Raw genomic sequence first — 14,241 nt, forward strand, 5'->3', positions numbered from 1 at the left:
ACTAGGACTCCTGGCCCGTTAGGCTATTTAAGCCGGGGGGGGAGGCCCAGCCAGAGCTAACCCTAGCCCGAGCCGCCCCAGCTCCCGCCGCCGCCTCGCCACCGCACGCCGCCCGAGGTCCGCCGCCGCCTTGAAATCCGCGCAGGTTTTTATTATTTTTTTTTGAAAAACCGTTCGGTTTTTCCGTCGGTTTTTTTAGATTCGTTTTTTTAATTAGATCAGATTTTCCGGTTTATTTAATTTAGCGAGCATTCATCGTTTTTCTTTTCTCGGATTAAATCCTCGATTTTTCTGATCGCGATTCCTGATTCGATTTTCTTTTTAGTATAACTTTTCGCTCGTTTATCGGAATCAGGCGATTCAAACGCCTAAAGTTTCGTCTCGAAACACTCTATCCTTTTAACCAACTTAAACAAGATTTTGCTACTGTAAAATTTGCCCTAGATCCAGATTAGTAGAACGAAGTTGTTTTCTTTCGCCGTTTGACTTTCGTTGCTTCGTTCGATTTGATTCTTTTGCCAACCGGAGTTCTTGAGTTGAACCTTCTCGTTAGATCTCTTATTTGAGTTTTACCTGTGCATTAGTTGAGTACTTATTGTATGCTTGTTTGTTTTCTGCGATAGAATACCCGGAGTGCACCGCTTGTTACTTCGAATCGCTAGGTTTCCCGGATCATCAGCAAGGCAAGTAACACTTTGACCATACCTTTTCTACTACCCATTTTTATTGCATTAGATCAACCCTCACACATTGCATGGTTAGGATCTAATTAAATTGTGGGATGGGAAGTAGATGAGGTAGTACCTATTACCTGTTTATTATCAAACCTTTGGGAGTTACTTCTAGGTTTGCTTATTATGCCATGCTATGCTAGTAGACGTGGATTGGGTGAGTGATATCCATGACAGATGTGAGTTTTTTTAATTAATGGTTATCTAAGGTGGAAACTTAAACACACATCTGGTTCGATTGAGGCACCTGGGTATTCCAGGACTTGCCTGTTTTCTTTTGGACCGCCACCCAGGCTCAAAGGGATCATGAGACTATTCATACTAGAAACTTCCGTGTGCAGCCACAAGCTATTATGGGCTCCAGCATAGTTGACTAAGTCGTGCGAACTCTTACAGTGGTAGACTAGCAGATGTAGGGGATGTAGGTGGTACGGTCTACCCGATCGTAAGGTGCTAGCACTTCTGAAAGACTATGTCTCGGTCATCCCTCTTCTCAAACACCATGTAGTGCGAGAAACCCAACGGAGGCGATCGAGTCTTGTGGGGAAAAGTGCGCAAACCTCTGCAGAGTGTAATAAACTAATCATGGTTAGCCGTGTCCCCGGTTATGGACATCTTGAGTATCTAGCACCTGAATTATCATGTGAATCTCAACATGTTACTCTAAATTAATTTTGTTGGGTTATGTTTAATGATGATGCTTAATTGGGATTGAGAATGCTGTCAACCATTCTCAATGTTTAACAACTACCATGATAGTTAAATAAATTTTATTCCTTTGAAGTAGGGAAAAATTGGCTTTACGCAAAACTGTAACCATAGAGCTTTCCACCAGCCAAATATGCATATAGTATAGCTGTTTCATTCCATTACTCTCTATGTGTTACATTGCCAGCATATTCCATGTGCTGACCCGTTTCGGGCTGCAATGTTAATGTTGCAGACTTTTCAGACGATGATTAAGGAGTTTTAGGTCGTGGTTCTATACTCAGTGATGCCGTTGGAGTTGATGGACTCACTTATCTTCCAAGCCTTCCGCTATTATCGTTATTAGATGGCCTTAAGCCATATTTATTGTAATAAGTTCTCTTTTGAGACACTTGATGTAATAAGTGTGTGATTGCTACTCTGCTATAAATCCTCCGAGTACTGTGTGGTGTCAGCATTACTGATCCAGGGATGACACCGGAGCACAGAGATCAAACTGTTTGAGGTCTGGTCGCTACACCCCCACTTCGATGTCGCCTCCACTTCGCCGCCATCTCCTGCCGGCGTCCACGCCGCGCTCATCCTCCCCGCCGCCGCCCGAGGCCGCCCAGCCTCACCGCCGCCGCCACCTCTCGGGCCGCCCTTGACCTCACCGTCGCTGCCCTCGACCTCACTGCCGCCGCCCTTGACCTCACCGCCCCCGAGCCCGCCCAGGACCACCGCCTCCCGATCCCAAGCCCGCCCTCGCAGCCCCTACCTCCGCCGCCACCGTCTCTCCCCTCTTTGTAAGCCCCCCCACCCTCCCCCACCCCCTCTAATCTCTTTGCTTTTTCTTCCTCCGCCATGTTAATTAGTACTATGGTTCATACATAATGATTTTTAGTAGTAGTAGTAGTAGAAGATGTTAATTAGTAGTAGTGATGGTACTAGTTAACTAGGGCAGTATGGTTAATAGTAGATGTTTTTTAGTTAGGGTAATAATAGATGTTAAGTAGTAGATAATGTAGATGTCAATTAGTTCAGTAGGGTTTAGTTTTTGAATTGAGTTTGTTTAACTAGATGTCAATTAGGGCAGTAGGGTTTAGTTTAGAGTAAAGTTTAGTTCAGTAGTTAACTAAATATGATCTATGTTTGGTTTTTGAATTGAGTTTGAGGGAGCATGATATTTGTTTAGATTTTCTTGAAGTGTCAAATGCTAGGACATGCAAATTTGAAGTGGTCGGGATATATGCAAATTCCTCAATTGTGTTTGCCCATGTTTCGATTGTGCCCAAGTGGACTTTTGTTGTTTCCAGGGAATGAAGCTGAGTGGCCTATGTTTTGTTGGAATGTTGATTCATTTCCATTCATGCAAATTTCAAGTTCTCGATTTGTCCACTTTTTAGCATAGGTCATGCCGAAATTTTCCGTGAATTTCGGCATCACTTGTGCTACAAACTAGGACATATCGAGTGCCCATGATTTGCCACACCGGGAAGGAGTCAACTTCCTGCAAAACATAGGCCTTTTTATGTCATTATTCATTTTATCAGGTCTAGAATTAATTGACTAGATTTAATCATAGGGAACATGTCTAGCAATGATGAAGGACATGGTTCTGTTTATTGCGACGATGTCTACCTGGCGGCAGATGATTTGTTGAGCCTTGCCGATGATCAACCAATGTTTTTTGCTGGGCCCACGGTCGCATCGGGGACTAAGACCAACAAGAAGACCGGTGCTAAGACTGAGACCGCCGCTGAGACTGAGATCGGCGTTGAGACTCAGACCGGCATTGAGATCAGCCCTGCCTCGGGGAGCGGAGCCGGTGTAGAACCGAAAGCAAAGAAGCAACAACTTCCTAACAAACTCAGGACTACTAGACTAGTGGTCACAGAGGTGGACGACGGCAATTTTGAGCCAACCGCGCCTGATGAAGCGTGCGCGTGCTATGGCAATCAAATAGGCTGCATCGTACGGATAACCTCCACCATCAATGATGAGAAACTGCAGAAGATAGATAATATGAGGCCCTCCCTCCTAAAGAAGTTGCTCCAGCTATTCTTGTTGTCGGGCCGGAATGAAAAGGATTATAAAGATCTAGATAAGGACCCGACAATGAAGAAGATAAACAAACACGCCATGTCCAAGTTTAGCGACGCGTTGGCCACTTGGAAATAAAGGGTAAGCAAAGATCGACAAAAAGGAACCCTACTCCGAGATTATAAAGGATAATCTGACAATCACGACAGAGCACTTTGAAATATTCAAGGCGGCTTGCAAGGCCGAAGTTGCCAAAAAAGTTGAAGTACATGAAGGGGCTTCATCAGAGGAACATTGGGTCCCACCACCTCAGAAGTCGTGGTTCCAGCGGGAACAGGTCCATATGGGCCAAGGAGGACGTGGAAGTCGCGAGTCTAGGCATCCCAGACCCTTTGGCGGAGTTCACCGTCTAGCAGGAGCATGACGTCCTCAGGGCCCGGAAACATTGGGACCCAGTGAAGAAGGTTTTCGAGACGAACGCGCTCACGACGGAGTTCATGAGACTACTGGTAATTTTAGTTTCTGATCAATTCCACTACACATTAGTCATATTTGTAAACAATCCTTGTGCCTTTTGCAGAGCGAGCAGCACAAGATTGTGGCCGAAAGCCACTAGCCGTCTGAGGCGATGGCGAGGCCCAAGTGGGACACTCCATTCAACCGGGTGTTGAACATATTGAAACGACTCCTAGTGGAGACTCGACCGTTGTATGGACGCGTGCATGGTGTCGGAGATGGCACCACATGGAAGAAGTACTACCATGAGACCACGGAGGAGAGAAAGGATACACGGAGGTTAACTGAAGAAAACATCGACAAGAAGGTTGAGATTGCGGCTGAGAAGAAATCATCTCAGACAGTCGCAACAGCGGTAGCTTCCGCAAAACAGGCGGTTGTAGATATGTCTACTTGGTTCTGGCCGTTTTCAATTGGACCAGGCAAAATCCAGAAAAAAATGCAGCGGACTTTCCCCTTGCTTACTTCTTGGGGAGCAGCTCGACTAGCAGCGCACCAGCACCTACAGCTGCACCTGCTCCCGCACCGGCTCCCGCACCTGCTCCGGCACTGGACGTGCTTGGCGGTGCTTTGTCTTTGGCTGTGCTTGACGCCCTCATGGTATTTGTCACACCAGCCCCCTTCAATAAATTTATAATCTCCCGTTTTCATTGCCTTTCGGATGTCTCACGTCACAGACTTTTCTTTGCAGGCCGACGAAACCCTGTGCACCATATTGTCCACCATCGGTGACTAGAAGGTGGACGTGGGGAAGGCGACAATAATGAAGCTGAAGGAACCATTGTTCCACAGCCGGCCGATCCCCCCGAACGTCTTCAAGGTTTCCGTGGCCAGTGTCAAACCGGGCCACGAGAATTTTCCTCCTCTGGTACTAGTGGGGGATGACGACGAGACCACGCAGTGGCTTGGTGACTGTTGCAATGGGTGGGTCCTGTTGTGGCTAAAGAGTCTTCTTCGTCTGGAGGCAGCCGGGAGCACAGCCACGAGCATGCAACCTCAGCAAGGTATGAACATCAACACCCCAACTACCCAATTAGCGTCGGGTGTCGGGTTGGTTGATAGCAGACGGTGTAAGGAAGAGGCTCCATTAGTAACTGATGTCGTCGCCATGGATGAGGATGAGAATGATGATGGCACACAACAGTATGTCTATACTAGTGCCTACTCAGGGTTTGAGCGTCATGAGTCTGTGCCTGAATTGCCGCCTCCGGAGGCTCAACGTATTATAGACGACCTTCCGGCAAAGAAGCCTAGGAAGATACTGAGGAAAGGAAAGAAAGTTGATTCTATGATCCAGCTGCCTCAGTAGCCTTGGGTTCAAGACCGTATAAATATCCCCGGTGCAGAAAAATGGCATATCCCTGGTCAACCAATCCTACCTGCAATAGCGCTAGGGGCCAGATTCAGTGATCTAAGGAGACTTCATGACGATGTGTTGCGGATAGAGAAAGGCCTCATCGCCTCGAAAGGCCTCAAAGCCTCAGCAAGGTATGAACATCAACACCCCACCTACCCAATTAACATTCCGCGGAAATTGTCGTGCGTCGACTTCTTCCCCGCGGATAAGTTCTTCCTTCGATTCGATTACATATTCGACATGTTTCACATGAAGAAGCTGGATTTTACATTTGTCCGCCTTTATGCCTTGCACATGCACTACATCATCGGGGTTGAGCAGATAGCTTAGATCTGTGTCGTTGACCCGTACTTCATGCACGAGTGCTTCTTTGGAGTCTTTGCAAAGCCCCGTTAATACGCGAGGGAATACATCATCAATTTCATGGTCGCCAATAAGGACAAAGAGGCGATTCTCGTGCCTTATCATCCCCTGTAAGTCATCCGCGCAGATATCCTTCCTTCAATTTCAATCATTCATTTGCACGGTGGAGGCTAATTAATTTGAGGTGTACTTATTTTGCGCAGCGGCGGGCGCGCCGTCCTCATCATCCTCTACCCCCGATACTCCCACGCTCTTTACTTGGACTCGTCGAAGAACATTAACAAAAAGGATTACACCCACATCAAGGATGTTCTCGACAATGCTATGTTTTACTACGACGCACAGGGTGGAGAGGTCAAGGACAAGAAGAGAAGGGGCGGTAGGCCCGCCTTCGGCCATAAGACCAACTTCTGCTGCATCCAGCAACCGAGTGATTCTCTTAATAATGGATTCTATGTCCTACACCACATGCTGGAGTACAGATGGGATCACTAGAACCATCGCATGTCACCTACATCCGGCGATGCCCATATTCTGCAATGGGCAAAGAACGTAGGAGATATCGAGGATCATCGACTTAGAGCTGAGTTCTATCACATCCAGCGCGAACTTGCCCAACTCATCATGAAGGAGGTCGTCAGAAAAACAGGGATGTTCTACGAAGAAGTAGAAATGTCACGGGAAGAAGTCCGAACACGGGTAGCCTCTCAGTGTCTCGACCTGAAGCCTTTCACTAGGCTCGGGGGCTATCTCCCTGACTTGGATGGATGGCACGACATGTTGGAGTGATTGTCGATATATGAAAATGTGTCCGTTTAGTCCATACTTTTTGTATGACGAAACTTTGAGTTATGCACGACGAAACTTTATTTGTGATGTAATTAAACCGTCCTCCTCAACTAGCGACGATCACTCTAGTTAGGGCATTTTGGGTACGATCAACTTTGTTATTTATGCTTATGATATGTTGCTTCTATTTTTGCCAAGTGTGTCTCTTTCTGTTGCTCAACTATATATGTTGCATATCATCGACTCATGTCACGATGCAGGTGCGTAGATCATCGATGGGGAAGAAGTCCTATGCCAGGAGTATATATACGACGAGTGGCCGGAATGTCAGGCCCAGGTGTACCGGTTTCCGGTTTCCGAGCGACAGGAGTAGTTAGTTTAGGTTCACGCTAATGCGAGAGAGGGATAGTTCCACTCTCACACAAAGTGATAGCTCTTCTCGCGTATATCATTGTTTAGATATGGATGATGATGTAGTTGCAAGTAATAGAGACTTGTATCGCTATTTTCGAGATGATAACGAGAGACCACTTTGTGTTGGATGATTATTATGATGATGACATGATTTGATGAGACTAGTTGTATGTATATGCTATGGTTACATTTGTATGTGTATGATATGCTAAAGATTATTGTATAAAGCCTATTCAAATACAAAACAAATATGCAGAAGAAAAAAAACTAATAAAACTAGAAGTAGCAAGTGGAACAAAGTTAGTAGTAGCGCTTCGTTCTAAAAAGCACTGCAGATATTAGCAGCAGTGCTCTTCACCAAAGGGCGCTACTGCTATCCATGTATTGCAGTAGCGTGGGACGACAGGCGCTACTGCTACACGTTAGCTGTAGCGCCTTATCAGTAGGGCAACGTCCCGCGCTACTGATAGGCAAAATACCCGCGCTACTTCTAGGGTTTTGCCTAGTAGTGATATGCTCAGCGAATCTTATATGCTTAGTGAATCTTATATGCTTTATTGTTATACTTAGTGTAGAGTCCGATGATATATATGATTAGTGAATCTTATATGCTTAGTGAATCCAATGATCTATATGCTTAGTGAATCCGATGATATATATGCTTCGTGTAGAATCCAAAGAACTGTTAATAGTGTAGAATCCATATATACTTATTAGTAGAATTCATGTTTAGTAGAAATGTAGTACTGTCTTTTGATAGTGTAGAATGTGTGAGGCCTCATATACTCCTGTGTTAGCCACCATACTTTGCTTAGCCACTGCTGCAACCTCACCACTTACCCTTTTCCTACCCTTTAAGCTTTGCTAGTCTTGATACCCATGGTAATGGGATTGCTGAGTCCTCGTGGCTCACAGTTTACTACAGCAACAATTGCAGGTACATGTAATGCGATGATCATGGCGTGAGAGCGATGTTTAATTGTTTTGGAGTCTTCTTCGTCTTCTTATTCTTCTACGTCAATATTGGGTTAGGTTCCTGGTCGGCAGCCTAGGCTCGCAGGGTGGATGTCGTTTGAGTTTTTGGTCGTGTTTTCATCCGTAGTCAGATGTTGTTCTCATGTATGATGTTTGATGTATTCTTGTGGCATTTGTATGCTCTTTGTATGTATCCCTGAACTATTATGTAATGGTACGATGTAATGATATCCACCTTACAAAATCATCTCCGATATGCGCCTCTATGCTTGGTGGGACCTTCGAGTTCCTTTAGGTTAGAGTCGTATACTGGGCGTGACAATTATGGATGAGGAGGGTGAGCATGGGACTATCCCTTCAACCAAGGTGGCGATAGGAGTTGAGCACGGATACTTTTGCACCTACATCTCTCTGACTCCTACATATGATGAGACGACCCAATTCCCATCCAAGGAGAGCCACCACCACATGAGTGACATGAGTGACTCCATGATATGTGACATTGAGTGCATTTCCTATGAGGATGAGCGTGACCACAACTAGCCCCACACGGCATGTGAGGCCACTATGCTTTCTAACGACTTAACCTCTACTCCTAGTGTGTTTTCCTTTTTGGTGCTAGATCTCTAACAAGACGAAGCGCCAATCCTCGACGAGTCCAAACCTCCAATGGGAGAACCGATGGCCATGGTGGACGATGATGTACCCCCCAGATGGTTGAAGGAAATATGCCCTAGAGGCAATAATAAAGTTGTTATTTATATTTCCTTATATACTGATAAATGTTTGTTATTCATGGTAGAATTGTATTAACCGGAAACTTAGTATATGTGTGAATACATAGACAAACAGAGTGTCCCTAGTATGCCTCTACTTGACTAGCTCATTAATCAAAGATGGTTAAGTTTCCTGACCATAGACATGTGTTGTCATTTGATGAATTGGATCACATCATTAGAGAATGATGTGATGGACAAGACCCATCTGTTAGATTAGCAATATGATCGTTTAGTTTATTCTTACTGCTTTCTTCATGACTTATACATGTTCTTATGACTATGAGATTATACAAATCTCGAATACCGGAGGAACACTTACTGTGCTATCAAAGGTCACAACGTAACTGGGTGATTATAAAGATGCTCTACAGGTGTCTCAGATGGTGTTTGTTGAGTTGGCATAGATCGAGATTAGGATTTGTCAATCCGATTGTCGGAGAGGTATCTCTGGGCCCTCCCAGTAATGCACATCACTACAAGCCTTGCAAGCAATGTGACTAATGAGTTAGTTACGGGATGATGCATTACGGAACGAGTAAAGAGACTTGCCGGTAACGAGATTGAACTAGGTATGATGATACCGATGATCGAATCTCGGGCAAGTAACATACTGATGACAAAGGGAACAATGTATGTTGTTATGCGGTTTGACCGATAAAGATCCTCATAGAATATGTAGGAGCCAATGTGAGCATCCAGGTTCCGCTATTGGTTATTGTTTGGAGATATGTCTCGGTCATGTCTACATAGTTCTCGAACCCGTAGGGTCCGCACGCTTAATGTTTGGTGATGATTTCTATTATGAGTTATGTGATTTGATGACCGAAGTTAGTTCTGAGTCCCGGATGAGATCATGAACATGACGAGGAGGCTCGAAATGGTCGAGACGTAAAGATTGATATATTGGAAGGCTATATTTGGACATCAGAAAGGTTCTGAGTGGTTCGGGTATTTTTCGGAGTACCAGAAAGTTATAGGAATTCGTCGGGGGAAGTATTGGGCCTTCATGGGCCTTAGTGGAAAGGAGAGAAGGGCCACAAGGGGAGGCCGCGCGCCCCCATGGGAAGGTCCGAATTGGTCTAGGGAGGGGGCGGTGCCCCCCTCTTTCCTTCTCCCTCTCCTCTCCTTCCTTCTTCTCCTACTTGGACTAGGAAAGGGTGAAACCTACTCCTACTAGGAGTAGGAATCTCCCCTTTGGGTGCGCCCCTAGTGTCCGGCCCTCCTCCTCCTCCCCTCCTTTATATATGGGAGAGGGGGGCACCCCATAGACACACAAGTTGATCTTTAGCCGTGTGTGCTGCCCCCGTCCATAGTTTTCCACCTCGGTCATATTGTCGTAGTGCTTAGGCAAAGCCCTGCATCGGTAACTTCATCGTCACCGTCACCACGCCGTTGTGATGATGAAACTCTCCCTCGGCCTCAGCTAGATCTAGAGTTCGAGGGACGTCACTGAGCTGAACGTGTGCAGATCGCGGAGGTGCCGTGCGTTCGGTACTTGATCGGTTGGATCACGAAGACGTACGACTACATCAACCGCGTTACTAAACTCTTCCTCTTTTGGTCTACGAGGGTACGTGGACACACTCTCCCTACTCATTTCTATGCTTCTCCTAGATAGGTCTTGCATGATCGTAGGATTTTTTTTGAAATACTACATTCCCCAACAATGGCATCCGAGCCAGGTCTATGCATAGATGTTATATGCACGAGTAGAACACAAAGGAGTTGTGGGCGTGGGTATATACATATTTCTTGCCGTCACTAGTTGTTACTTGATTCGGCGGTATTGTTGGATGAAGCGGCCTAGACCGACATTACATGATGGTGTTCATGAGACTGGTTCTACCGACGTGCTTTGCACACAGGTCGCTGGCGGGTGTCTATTCTCCAACTTTAGTTGAATCGGATTCAATGAACAGGGTTCTTTCTGAAGATCAAAATGCAATCACTATACCATGTTGTAGTTTTATCTAATAGGTAAGAACGGTTCTTGCTAAGCCTGTAGCACCCATGTAAAACTTGCAACAACAAAGTAGAGGATGTCTAACTTGTTTTTGCAGGGTATGCTGTGATATGATATGGTCAAGACGTGATGAGATATAAATTGTTGTATGAGATGATCATGTTTTGTTAAAGTTATCGGCAACTGGCAAGAGCTTTATGGTTGTCTCTTTATTGCATAAGATGCAAGCGCCATATAATTGCTTTACTTTATCTCTATGCGATAGCAATAGTTGCAAAAGCAATAGTTGGCGAGACGACCATGTGATTACATGTTGATAAAGATCAAGATGATGGAGATCATGGTGTCATGCCGGTGATGATAGAGATCATGACGGTACTTTGGAGATGGAGATCAATTGTGCAAGATCATGATGGCCATATCATGTCACATATTTTGATTGCATGGTATGTTTATCTTTTATGCATATTATTTTGCTTACTATGATGGTAACATTATGAGATGATCCCTTACTAAAATTTCAAGGTATAAGTGTTCTCCCTGAGTATGTCCCGTTGCGACAGTTCTTCATGCTGAGACACCACGTGATGATCAGGTGTGATAAGCTCTACGTTCACATACAACGGGTGCAAGCTAGTTTTGCACATGCAGAATACTCGGGTTAAACTTGATGAGCCTAGCATATGTAGATATGGCCTCGGAACACTGAGACCAAAAGGTTGAACGTGAATCGTATAGTAGATATGATCAACATAGTGATGTTCACCATTGAATGCTCCTCCATCTCACGTGATGATCGGTCATGGTTTACTTGATATGGATCACATGATCATTTAGATGACTAGAGGGATGTCTATCTAAGTGGGAGTTCTTAAGTAACATGATTAATTGAACTTAAATTTATCATGAACTTAGTCCTGATAGTATTTGCATATCTATGTTGTAGATCAATTGCTCGCATATAGCCTCCCCGTTTATTTATGATATGTTCCTAGAAAAAAACTAAATTGAAAGTTGATAGTAGCAATGATGCGGACTAGGTCCGTGATCTGAGGATTATCCTCATTGCCGCACAGAAGAATTATGTCCTTGATGCAGCGCTAGGTGACAGACCTATTGTAGGAGCAGATGCAGACGTTATGAACGTTTGGCAAGCTCGGCATGATGCCTACTTGATAGTTTAGTGCGCCATGCTTTACGGCTCAGAACCGGGACTTCAAAAATGGTTTGAATGCCATGGAGCATATAAGATTTTCGAAGAGTTGAAATTGGAATTTCAGACTCATGCCCGAGTCGAGAGGTATGACACCTCTGACAAGTATTTTTGCCTACAAGATGGAGGAGAATAGCTCAACCAGTGGGCATGTGTTCAGATTGTCTGAGTACTACAATCTCTTAAATCAAGTGGGAGTTAATCTTCTAGATAAAATAGTGATTGACAGAGTTCTCTAGTCGCTATCACCAAGTTACTAGAACTTCGTGATGAACTATAATATGCAAGGGATGACAAAAACGATTCCTGAGCTCTTCGTGATGCTAAAATCGACGAAGGTATAAATTAAGAAAAGAATCAAATGTTGATGGTTGACAAGACCACTAGTTTCAAGTAAAAGGGCAAGGGAAAGAAAGGGAACTTCAAGAAGAATGTCAAGCAAGTTGCCACTCCCATTAAGAAGCCCAAAGCTAGACCCAAGCCTGAAATTGAGTGCTTCTACTATGAAGGAAATGGTCACTAGAAGCGGAACTGCCCCAAATACTTGGCCGATAAGAAGGATGGCAAAGTGAACAAAAGTATATATGATATACATGTTATTGATGTGTACTTTACTAGTGTTCATAGTAGCCCCTGGGTATTTGATACTAGTTCAGTTGCTATGATTAGTAACTCGAAACAAGAGTTACAAAATGAACAAAGACTAGTTGAGGGCATGGTAACGATGTGTGTTGGAGGTGATTCCAAGGTTGATAAGATCACCATCGCAGACTCCCTTTACCTTCGAGATTAGTGTTGAACCTAAAATAAATGTTATTTGGTGTTTGCCTTGAGCATAAAATGATTGGATCATGTTTATTGCAATACGGTTATTCATTTAAGTCAAAGAATAATTGTTATTCTGTTTGCATGAATAATACCTTTTGAGGTCATACACCCAAGGTGAATGGTTTGTTGAATCTCGATCATAGTGATACACATATTCATAATATTGATGCCAAAAGATGCAAAGTTGATAACGATAGTGCAACATATTGGTGCCACTACCGTTTAGTTCATATTGGTGTAAAGTGCATGAAGAAACTCCATGCTGATGGGCTTTTGGAATCACTTGATTATGAATCACTTGATGCTTGCGAAACATGCCTCATGGGCAAGATGACTAAGACTCCGTTCTCCGGAACAATGGAGCGAGCAACTGACTTATTGGAAATAATATATACTGATGTATGCGATCCAATGAGTGTTGAGGCTCGCTGCGGGTATCGTTATTTTCTGACCTTCACAGATGATTTGAGCAGATATGGGTATATCTACTTGATGAAACATAAGTCTGAAACATTTGAAAAGTTCAAAGAACTTTAGAGTGAAGTGGAAAATCATCGTAACAAGGAAATAAAGATTCTACGATCTGATAGTGGAGGTGAATATTTGAGTTACGAGTTTGGTCTTCATTTGAAACAATGTGGAATAGTTTCATAACTCACGCCACCCAGAACACCGCATCGTAATGGTGTGTCCGAACGTCGTAACCGTACTTTATTAGATATGGTGCGATTTATGATGACTCTTACCAATTTACCACTATCGGTTTGGGGTTATGCATTAGAGACATCTGCATTCATGTTAAATAGGGCAACGTCTAAAAATCTGTTGATACGATACCATATGAACTACGGTTTGGCAAGAATCCTAAGCTGTCGTTTCTTAAAATTTGGGGTTGCAATGCTTATGAATTTTCAGCCTGATAAGCTCAAACCCAAATCGGAGAAGTGCGTCTTCATAGGATACTCAAAAGAAACTGTTGGGTACACCTTCTATCACAGATTCGAATGCAAGTTCTTTTTTTTCTAAGAGTGGATCCTTTCTACAGAAGGAGTTTCTCTCAAAAGAAGTGAGTGGGAGGAAAGTAGAACTTGATAAGGAATTGTACCTTCTCTCGAATTTGAAAGTAGCTCATCATTGAAATAATTTCCAATGATGCCTACACCATTTAGTGAGGAAGTTAATGATGCTGATCATGAAACTTGAGATCAAGTTACTACCAAACCTTGTAGGTCAACCAGAGTAAGATCTGCACCAGAGTGGTACGATAATCCTGTTATGGAGGTCATGTTACTTGACCATGACAAACCTATGAACTATGAGGAAGCGATGATGAGCCCATATTCTGACAGATGGCTTGAGGCCATGAAATCAGAGATAAAATCCATGTATGAGAACAAAGTGTGGACTTTGGTGAACTTGCCCGATGATCGGCAAGCCATTGAGAATAAATGGATCTTCAAGAGGAAGACGGACGCTGATAGTAGTGTTACTATCTACAAAGCTCGACTTGTCGAAAATGGTTTTTGAAAAATTCAAGATGTTGACTACGATGAGATTTTCTCACTCGTATCGATGCTTAAAGT

The sequence above is a fragment of the Triticum urartu genome, chromosome 2, assembly GCF_003073215.2.
Source record: "Triticum urartu cultivar G1812 chromosome 2, Tu2.1, whole genome shotgun sequence".
In the NCBI taxonomy this organism is placed as follows: Eukaryota; Viridiplantae; Streptophyta; class Magnoliopsida; order Poales; family Poaceae; genus Triticum; species Triticum urartu.